This window comes from Acomys minous (assembly GCF_964271855.1).
Source record: "Acomys minous genome assembly, chromosome: 5".
In the NCBI taxonomy this organism is placed as follows: Eukaryota; Metazoa; Chordata; class Mammalia; order Rodentia; family Muridae; genus Acomys; species Acomys minous.
In genome coordinates, this window is record NC_140494.1 from 21640400 (window position 1) to 21651859 (window position 11460).

Consider the following 11460-nt stretch of genomic DNA (forward strand, 5'->3'; position numbering starts at 1 on the left):
GTTCCACCTCAACTGGGCACTGTTTCCTTGGGCTGTTCAGTGTAGAGGGTAAGACAAGGGCAGAACCCCCTTTGAACCTGTATTAGGGATGCAGAAAATTCTAGTGTCTTGGGAACTGTGTGTGTTATTCTCCATTATCCACATGACTGTCCTTACATCTTCAACATCACACCTTTCCACATCTGACCTGTACATGACTGCTTTAAGATTTTGGAAGCCAGGCATGGGTGTGCACACTTGTAATCCCAGTGTGAGGAGACTGAGGCTGGAGGATTGCAAGTTCAAGGCCAGCCTGTCAAAAAATTAAAATTAAAAGAAGGAAGAGGAGGAGGAGGAGGGCGGGGGAGGAGGAAAAGAAGACTAGAGGATGCGGATGTAGCTCTGTGCTATTGTGTGTACTTGACATGCTCAGGGCCTTGAGGTAAATCTCTAGCTAAGGAAGACAGGACAGGAGTGAAGGAAGGGGGAAGGATGAAATGACGTGATGGGGGAGAAAGGGAAGGAGGGAGGGAGGAAGGAAGGAATATTTCAAATAGTTATAGGTTTAGTATTGATACCGGGCAGTTGGAAGGTGTCTTGGTTTGAATGGCTCACCCTGCACACACACCTACCTCTTAAAGTGCTATTTTGGAGCTTAAGGTTAACCTGCCAACACTGTGTTGATTAAGCAAGGAGCAAGCTTCCTGATGCCCAGTGAGCAGCACTGGGGGAGGTGTACAGCGGGGCTCAGGGTGAGGGTCGGGGTGGGGTGGTCTGGGTCTTCTCTCCAGTCTCATCCATTGCTTTTCTAGCCTGTGTTATCTAACCTTCTGCTGCTGTGACAAAAACACCTGAGAAGATCAACCTCTCAAGAAGAAGTGTGTTTGGGTTTACCACCTACAATTCCTTTAACATTGAAAGAACTCAGAAATAAATGCTCAGAGGCTCATGTGACAATACATGAATGGTGGTGGTGATGATGATGGTGGTGGTGGTGGTGGTGGTGGTGGTGATGGTGGTGATGGTGGTGGTGGTGGTGGTGGATTTTTACTTCAAAGTACAGTAAATATTCAATTGACTGAAAGATTGGGAATCTTAGTCTGTAGTTGGCTGGTTCTGTTGATGGAACAGGGAGCCTGTCTCAGAAGCAAAAAGAGGAAAGATGTGCTCCAGATTTTTAATATCCACTTCAAAGGCAACACACATATGCACTCAAGTGTGCGCGCGCGCACACACACGCACACACATACACACACACACACACACACGCACACACATGCACACACACACATGCGCACACGCATGTGCCCAGTGACTTACCTGCCTCCCGATAGCCCTGATGCCTAAGGTTCTATCAGCTGCACTACAAGCTGGAGACCAGGCCTTTCTCACACAGGCTGTTGGGGCAACTCGAGATTCACAGTATGACACAGCCCAGGTGTAGAGTCCCCCAAGCCCAGCAGACAGCCAGACTGTCATTATCTTGAGAAAGCCTTCATTTGTTTTACACAAGAACAGCTGGAGAAGGAACAGAATCAGGCTCTGAGAATCACAGTAATCACTCTGAAAGCAGCTAAAAGGAGCAGCCAGCGAGCACGCTCTCTCCACACTTATGTATCCTGCACACAGATCGAGCCATAGACCAATTAGTTTATTTATATATCCTTTCTCTGAAGACTCAGAGCTGGTGTCTAGCTTTCCTTTTGATTCCAGTCCTTACTGGCAGAAAACCCACCTAAGAGTCCAGGCAAATGCATTTATATCAGCACTGCCGAGTCACTCCTTTGCTTGCTCTTTGATAGTCCTCATCTGTGCACATGGCTTTCTAGCTGTGTGGCTTTATTTATTTAGCTATGCAGGAAATGGTTTTTTGTTACTCCTCATTTTATTAGCATAGATGAGAAAGAGGGAAGCAGAGAGATACGGAGCCTGCTCCTTAAACTCTTACAGGCCAGAGATCTCCATGTGGACCTTTGGGGAGCAGGGTCCGGTGGAAAAGTTAATCATTCAAAGACATGAGGTGGTCTGCGTCCTCTGGTCATCATTCTGTCTGGGCAAATAAAGAAGTCATAAGATAAAAATCGAGGGGGTTAAAAGAGCTGTTGGCTCAGTTTAGCTAAACTTCTCATATGTGTACAAGGCCCTAGGCTTGATCCCAGCCACCCCCTCCTTTCCAATCCCCCTAAAAGAAAAGACATTAAAAGTGATAGAAACAGACCTGAGAGCACTATTCCAAAGGCACCATCTGTGATCAGCAATGGTTAGCAATTTTTGTTTATTTTTAATTGCATTTGCTTCTTTGTTGGTTTATGCCTGTCTTTATCTGTCGTTCTGTGTATGTGTGTGTGTGTGTGTGTGTGTGTGTGTGTCTTTCTTCTTTTTTTCAGTTTTGTTTTGCCTTTTGAGATAAGATCTCAACACACAAAGTAGCCTGCCCTTGAACTCATGATGATCTGCCACCACTTCCCTTGGGATGTCCAGACACCTTTGCACGGCTGGAATCCGGAAGAAAGTTTAGCCAGGTGGATTGGGTTAGTAGGATCTCAGTCTGGCAGTGAGCTCTGGAGAAAAAGCCTTCTTCCAAGAGGATTTTCAGTAAAACAGCTCTTCTTTATTGGGGGAGGGTGTCCATAAGGGCTATATAAACCTTGGGGAAGCGGGTGGGGGGTTCAAGTGCATGTACATCATTGGCTTTGGCTGAGGCTCTGGGAATGCGTCATTTGCATGAAGGAGGACTCCAGGAGCTAGCTGGACATGTCCTTATAAGGAAATAGGAAGTTTTAACCTGGAACCTGGCCACGAGGCTAAGTGACTACCTCAACGGTGGGTGGGTGTCAAAGGCTATGTGTCCTGGGGCATGAAGGCCCAGTACAGGGAGGGAGTGGTTTTTACTCCTGCTCTTCTCAAGATGAGATTTTTCCGGGTTTGGACACATCTCAACCTTACTCTTGCTCCGAGGCTGGGTCCCTCAGTCTTACTGTTCATGTGTCCCACAATGACCTTCCTGCCTCAACTTCTCAAGCGCTGGGATTATGGGTGTGTTCCATTATATTCAGTAGTATTTCCTTTGACCTATTTTTTTCTGGTTTACTCATTTGGCTATATTAATGCCCTACTTAATATGCATGTTTCTTGCAGAGCTTAGGGCAGAGAGTTGATTAGGAAGAGTGTGGTAACAGGGGACCTGGGCACACACGACGCTCCATGTCCTGGAGTGGAGGTGCACAGCTAACTTTCCTCGGTGCATTTTAACCATCGCCCCTCTTTCGTGGAAAGATGAACAGCAAGAAGTGAAATGGCCAGAAAAGTACTTGAAGCAGTTTGCTTTGGAGCACTTTGCTTCTGGACCGGAGGCAGCCAGTTCTTTCTCTACTGCCCTGGCTTTGTGGGATAGCAGCCATCACCTGTGACAGACAAGCTGGGTGATACATAGTATATTAATGAGCAATTGCCCAGCACCGAATGGTTCTATAAATCACTGCCAGAGGCAGGTACACAGTCTAGGATAGTTCTGAGGAGATGTGGGCTGGTGAGGCAGAGGTGGCTCTCCTACACTCACTGTAGGAAACAGGCGTCCTTCCTGGGGATCAGACACCCTACTCTCACATTGCTCAGGCCAATGCGACAGCTACAAGAAGCAAAGAACCCCTGGTAGAGTTGGGGGACCAACAGGAAGTTCCAGCCCAAATAAGGATGCAGACCTGCTACCAGACAGAGCCCCCACAGAAGGACAAGCTTCAAATTGGTGGAAGTTTTAAGATTCTAAAAGTAACACTGCTTCATTGTAGAGAATTTTAGACTGTAGACAAATATGGAGGGGTAACCAATACTGGCCACCATGAGTCCCTGGCCAGAGGTGACTAATGGTTGTCAGCATAAGGTTCTCTTGCAGGCTTTGGGATAAGAACAAACAAAGCCTCTGAAGCCCATGGAAACAGGGTCTGAAAGGTTATGCATCCTTCAGTACCCCAAGCAAATCCCATCCTAGGAGATAAGGACCAGCCATCCTCCTAAATGTCACTGTTACAAGCACAATATGATGGGCGAGATCTGAGAGACAGAGGGCAGCATGAGGCTTCTGCCCGGTACTCCGGTATTCCCAGATCCTTGTCATAACAAGGGAAGGAATTTAAAGATGAAGGCCAAGAAGCTGGGAGGAAGTTTTTATTGTAGGCACACACACATACATACTTAAGAGCTCATACGAGCTTCTCAAGAGAGGGGCATGGCAGGGACTTGAAAAACTAGTCTCAACAGCCATGTCAGTGACACTGGGTGGAAGGTGGAGACACAGCTCCACCTTATCCTTCTAACCCCCACTCCCGCCCCCCCCCCAAGTAGCAGCCTGAAGGGTTCTTCTCTGGGAGCTCTTCCCAGGTGAAGCTGGCACTCATGGTGTGCCAGAGAAAAGAATTTGAAGACAAGTCAATATTAAGCACTATTGGAGTTTACCAAGTGATTTGAATGAGAATTTATGCATGGGACTAACAGAAAGAGAAGGGTAGCCGGACTTTTGGGTTGCAAAGAATACTTTAATGGGTTCTTTTTCCTACCTCCCTAACCACTCCTATCCCTTCCAACCCCACAACACTAGGTAGGAGAGAGAGAGAGAAGGTTAGAGGGGAAGGCGGGCATCAATATTGTTTCACTGCTTCCTGCTGATTAGGGGCATCAAGTTCCTCAAGGAGAGTTTGATCTTCATCATCAGGATATCTCCGACAAGCAACCAGCAATGCAGCAATGCAGCAATGCAGCAATGCAGTAATGCAGCAATCCAGCAACAGCAACAGCAAAGAGAAGTGCTTTGGAAAAGGAGAGAGTGGGCTTCTCAGGAGAGAGTACTGTCCTCACCTTGAAGCTGGTGGTGGCTTCAAAGTTGCATATCAAAGAGTCACCTGGGGATCCTTTGTTAGGTCAATGAGAGCATTGGTTGCTTCCTGCTGGATGCTGTATTGGGTTACAAGTGAGAGTAAAACCACAGGTCAAAAGGGTGCCCTAGGGAGCTGGTGCTGATGAGGCCTATGGTCTTTATGAGCTTCCAAAAGACTTCAGGTTTACACGTGGAAAAGGAAGCAGGCCGTATATTCTTAGGCTGTACACATTGCTCATTGCTGTTTTAACGTTCTTCCTTGAATTATATCTGTAGAAAGGGCATGCTGTCTCTTTGTAGACAACCTTCTCAGCAACTTTTGATGATTATGGTGAATTCTTGACTCTCAGCTAGCAAGAAATTTCATCCAGAGACCAGGGTGAATGGTTGAAATGGGGTGAAGATTTATTTTCTGTTGCTGGCAAACTCTAGTGGATGGTAGGGTTATATGAGGTAAGGTGGGGACCTTCAGGAGTGGGTCAAGGATTTCCTGGGATAGGTGTGTGTGTGTGTGTGTGTGTGTGTGTGTGTGTGATGGAGCCACATACAATACATAATGGGAACTACCCATTCTGTATGTCTACTGATCTGCAGGTACCATTGCTATAAATCAAGGGACAGTTGGTGGTCACTTGGGTCAGCCGTGCTTGTCCCAACCCATCTGGGGAGGGTCAAGTGGTTCTCTGAGATCTCTGAGATCCTGCTGAGATAAAACTGTGTGACAGCGTCAGCCTCCAGCCACCATGTATTCAGCCTCTCGTATCCAGCCTCTCTCATCACCCAAGTAAGTTCTTTCTCCAGTAAAAGAGGAACGAAGGCTTTATCTTCTCATTATGAAAGACTTGTGCTTAGAAATAACCGGTGACAATATAAACACACACACACACACACACACACACACACACACACACACACACACCAGCTTTCACCTTGAGGGAAATAAGCAATAGTTTATTCTATAAGTGACCATGACTGCTGAAGACAGATTCCCTGGTCCAATGACGTAACAGTTTCATGAAGTTCTTGTAGTACAGGGCAACGAAGTTCTATCAGGACACACTCCAAAGGCATTGGTGAGAGCACCAGGCGGCAGGTTAGAACACAGAGGGGAGACCTCTATGTGAGCTGAGGTCCCATGACGTCTTGAGGTTTACAGTTGGGTAGAAGCTAACGGTCTATTCATACATTTCAAAGGATGTTTGGTCACACACAATGGTGGCCATGCCTGTCCCAGGGGCCATGATAGACACTTTGGCTCTGGACCTGCAACGTTCCAAACTCTGCATAACCACTTACTGAAATCTGGACCAGCCTTGCAGACTGTTGTAGATGCAGCTTCCTTCCGGTCACCCCGATGAAGTTGTGGTTGTGTGGCCCACTGTATTCTTCTAATACTCCTCAAATATCATGGAGCATGTTGCTCCCCCCAAGCTACTTTTAGATCTTTAAAACAATATTTTAGGCAAAACATAATTTTCAGTCAAAAATCAATATTCTTCGAGGCAACCCCACTTCTCAGCCAGCCTCCTCCCGACCAGCTGACAGCTCAGACGCTGTCACCTGCTGCGGTGACCTGTCTTGCCCCAAGCACCTTCCTTACCAGTTGCTGCAGAGGAAGAATTTACCCTTTCTGTTCACAGTCACACAGGCATGACTAAAGGAAAAACACACCTTCTAACAGAATTCCTCAGCGGGAGAGTTGAAAGCCCCTGTAAGATCTTGCATTGAGATGCACATTTGCATGGTAATTACCCAGAAAACCTCAGTGCACTGAGGTGTTAGGGACTTGAGGCCAGAACTCAAAGGGCTTTGCAGACGGAGAAAGGGAACAGGACCTGCAGATGGTGTCAGTGCAAGCAACTGGGGTGGGATCTATTTTTAAAGTCATTTTACAGACCCACGTGTGCTAAATTAGTCATGTTAGATTAACCAGATAATTTGCTGTGGGGGTTCGTTGTAACTGGATTTGTTTATCAAAAGCAACATTTCTTGGTTGGCGAAGAGGCACGTTCGGTGTCATTTGCAGCCTAGGAGGGCCAATTCACTCAGGTTCCAGTGGTCTGTGAATACAAAAATACTTTTCTTTCCCATTGCTGAGGGAAATTCATGTCTTTATACTAGGTGTGAGGAAAGCCTGCAGAGTTATGGGGAAGAACATTTAAAGGCGGAGGTGGACTTTAAAGTTTCAAAAGCCTATGCCTTTTCCAATTAGTGCTCTCTCTCCCCCCTCTCTGTCTCCCTCCCTCCCTCCCCGTCCCTCCTCCCTCCTCCCATCAATGCCTTGTACTTGCGGCTCAGATATAAGCTCTCAGCTCTGAATTCCTGCTCCACTGCCCTGCCTGCCAGCTGCTGTGGTCCCCGACATGGTGGTCATGGGCTCTAACCCTGTAGAACTGTGAGCCCCAAATTAAACATTTTGCTCTATAAGTTACCTTGGTCATGGTGTTTTGTCTTGGCAATAGAAAAGTAACTAAGACACCCAGTCGCTTTATTTAAACCTAAACTTCATGTAAGTGCCCTGAAGATGAAATTGATGTCACTGGACCTTTGTATTGGCTTCTTTTCTCAATGTGGGACACACGTCCTCTCTCTGCTTTTTTTTTTTTTCCCCACTACCTGTCTCTTTAACTGGCATACTGGAGACAGGTGTCTGAGCCTACCTAGCCTATCAGAGCTGGGACTTTTGCTGTAAAACTCTGGTGACCTTGCTACAATTTGAGCTAGTATAATCTGCACCCCATCAACACAAACACCAAATTCCCAGGCTGTACCAGAGAACCACTTGATCACAGCTCCATGAGTTCATATAATGGCTAAAAACATATTGCTTGCAGATCACGTTCTAACCAAAATAAACTCTTCCTCTCTGAATCAAATGGCGCCGCATCTGTTCAGCAAGGTCAATCTGAATGCAACTTGAAAATAGGGATGAAAACAGAAAAACAGAATGGCTCATGCTCACTCATACACACTGATCACTAAAGCTCCTTTCATTTCCTGAATTTCCTTGCTCCACATGGTGAGTTTGTGAGCATCTCCGCTCCCCTTTAAAGAGATTGTGTATCCTATGGTTTTGTTCTTTTCTGCTTCTGGAAGAGCTTAAAATACTTATAGAGATGGTTTGCAGTGAAATGCTCCATCCTGGTCCATTGCATGGCTGATGGTGCTTCAGAGTCTGTATTTGAGCCAATCTCTCTCTCTTTTATTCTGAACGCTCTGTGCACTTTAGGATAGTGGTGTCCAAGCCTGCCCCACCCAGGCCCCAGGGATCGAGGGAGCATGCATAGGATGAAGGGGGTAGCAGGCTTGAGCGTGCTAATGTAGAGTGCCCACTGGGATGAAAGGCACACATAGATCCTGTTCCCGTGTGAGCTTGAAAGGTCCTTGGAAAAGCTCAGGTCTCCATCATCTCAGGGGCTTTAGGAAATGACTGCATCTCAAGCACTCTGACGGTCACTGGGTGAAGCCATTCACTGTCTGAAAGGGTTAGTGGGAAGTGGTTGAGATTGGTAAGCGAGGTGGGTTGAGCGAGAGGGCTCCAGATAACTGAGAATGGCTCAGATATTTGAACGCTTGGTCGATACGGAGTGGCACTACTTGACAGAGTTTAGGCTTTGTTGGAATGGATGTGGCCTTGTTGGAGGAAGTGTGTCACTGGGGGATGGGGGTGGGCTTTGGGGGTTTCAGAAGCCCAAGCCAGGCTCAGTGTCTCTCCTCTCTTTCTGTAGAGCACTCAGCTCCTCCAGCACCATGTCTGCCTATGCAGAACAATGTTTCCTGCCATGATGATAACGGACTAGCCCTCTGAAACATAAGGCAGCCCCAAGGAAATGATTTTCTTTATGAGATTAGCTGTTGTCATAGCTTTACATAACTTTACAACAATAGAGACCTTAACTAAGACAGTAAGTGAGAGACCGGAAGAACTAAAATTTGACTTCAGGGTCACTGGGAAAAAGGTTAAGAAATAGGCCTACAGAGAGACCAGGCATGATAAGGCACATCTGGCCAGCTGCAGGGAGGAACCAGTCTGGCTTCAATCCTTTTCACCCACAGGAGATAGGGTTGCTAGGAAGTCAAACCAGATCCATTTGTGCTTTTGACACCCTCTCATAACCAATCATTTAAAAGCACAATATCTCTTTCATAGCTCAACCAATAGGCACTTGCCAGGGTGAGAGGGAAAGGAGCCTATAAATTTACCCTCAGCTCAGAGTTCGGGGCTCTTCTCTGGATACCACTGCGTTGATGACTGAACCCCATGCAAGCCAAAAATAAAAACCCTCTTGTGCTTGCATTGTTTTTTGTCTCCTGTTGGTCTTTTGGTGATCTCTCGAAATGGGCACGACGTAAGTTGATGGGAAGTGTGTCTTTGAACTCCTCACCCCATCCCGTTTCTGCTTCCTGCCACACACCCCTACTGTCAGACCCAAAGCAATGCAGCCAGCTAACAACACACTGAAACAATGAGCTGAAATAAACATTTCCTTTCTTGTGTTGATTTCCTCCGATATTTAGTGATAACAATGAAAATCCTAAGCAGTGTGGTATCCCAAGCCCAGTGAGATTCAGCTAGGCACACACCGTTCTTCACAGATAAGAGGGGAATAAGGGATGGAGGCATTTTTGAAGGTAGCAAGTGATCACTAGAGGAAGAAACGGACCAAGAGAAAAGATACTAGTTTGTCATGGGAGAAATTATCCCTCAAGACATGCTATATTAGAAAAGACTGTGACCTCATTTTTGGTTTTCAAGGTGGTGGGGATCAAATCACGTGCCTCAGGTATGCTGGGCAAGTTGCTCGTTGCTCCACTTCTTTTTTTTCCCCTCAAGATTTATTATGTATACAGTATCCTGCATGTACATCTTCACACCAGAAGAGGGCACCAGATCTCACTGTAGATGGTTGTGAGCCACCATGTGGTTGCTGGGAATTGAACTCAGAACCTCTGGAAGAGCAAACAGTGCTCTTAGCCGCTGAGCCATCTCTCCAGCCCCCAAAGTTGCTCCACTTTTAAACTACATCTCAGCCTCACTAGTCTGAAATGATTCTCTTTAGAAGAGTGGGTGGGCTTGAAGCAGACAATACTGGTGGGTGGGCTTGAAGCAGACAAACTCTGTGAACTACGGTGATAGTCCCTCATCTTCTCTTGTGACGTGAGTTTAGCACTCTTGGTGTGCTGGATGTTGACGTCAGGGCTTCCTGTGTGAGGGCCAAGTGTGTGACCACTGAACTACACTCTAGCTTGTGCTATGAGTTCAGTTAGTGGAACTGAGCGAGGGGACCAATGGCGATCCTTCTCCCCTTCGGTCAGTATGTCTCTGAGCAGATGAATGTGATGTTGAGTGTTAACTGTCAGCTGGACAGGATCTAGGGCTGCCTGGGAGGTTGTGTGATTGTGTTCATGAGAAAGCCTGCTCACTGTGAGTGGTTCCATTTCCTTGGGCTTGGAAGCAGAACTGTGGCAGTGGAGAAAAGGAAATGAGCAACAGGACACCCTCGGCCCTCCCTCTTTCCTGATCGAGGATGTGACATAAGCAGCAACTTCACGCTCTTGCTACCATGACGCATGGTACCCTTGAACTGTAAGCCAGCATAAACCTTTTCTCCTTTAACTTGCTTTTACAAGAGCGTTTTTTTTTCCCCAGGAGCAGGAAAAGAAACTAAAGCCATGAAGGCCTATCCACACAAAGCATCCTCTGGAGTCCTTTTGTCTCTAAGGGTCTTTCATTGAAAACCATCGGATTACTAGGGTGCCACACTGTGGGGTGGGGTTCAAGGGCTCCTTCACAGGGAATAACAGACATCTGTTTTGCTGTCCTCCGTGTTTTTGTTTTTTTAAAATACGCTTTCCAATCTTGAATTCTGATAGTTGAATAGAGCCCAGGGAAACTTGTTCTTTAGTCTTCTCTACAGATAATACCATTGTTTTGGTTTGGTTGTTTGGTTTGGTTTTTCGAGACACAGTTTCTCTGTGTAATAGCCCTGGTGGTCCTGGAATTGTGGAACATCAAGAGAGAGGCTCCTAAGCTTGCATGAAGCCGAAGCAGGAACGGTGAGGACGGTCAGGACAGTGTGAGAAGCTCTGTGATGCAGACAGTGAGGGAGTTATTTCCTAAGTGTGTGTTGATTTTGATATTTTTCTTATGCAAAATAACAGATCCCTGAGCAATAGGAGGAATGTTCTGGAACACATCTTGCTTCTTAACTCTCAGGAAATGGCTGGTGTTTTGGGCCTAGTTAAGGTGGTCAGCTCAGATGTGGTTTCAGCCGGCATTATGTAACCCATGCTTCCTAAATAAGCCTCCTGTGTAAATTATCCCAACTGGTGGTCTGAGAAGCCTCCTCATTAACCAAAGGGGAGTTTGCCTCTCCTTGACAGATGCCTCTCTTCTTATCCATTATTTAATTTGTTTTCAAAACAACTATGAATAAACTCACCATCTGATAATTATACTAAAAATTCCCCTAGAAAAGGATTATGCTGGCCTAGAAAATAGATTATTCTCCCTCCTGCAGATAATCTACTTAAAGCTTGTTTCAAGGCCTGTATGAATTGTCCACTGATTCCCTCCTCCCATCCTGCCCCTCCTCGACGTTTTCAGGATG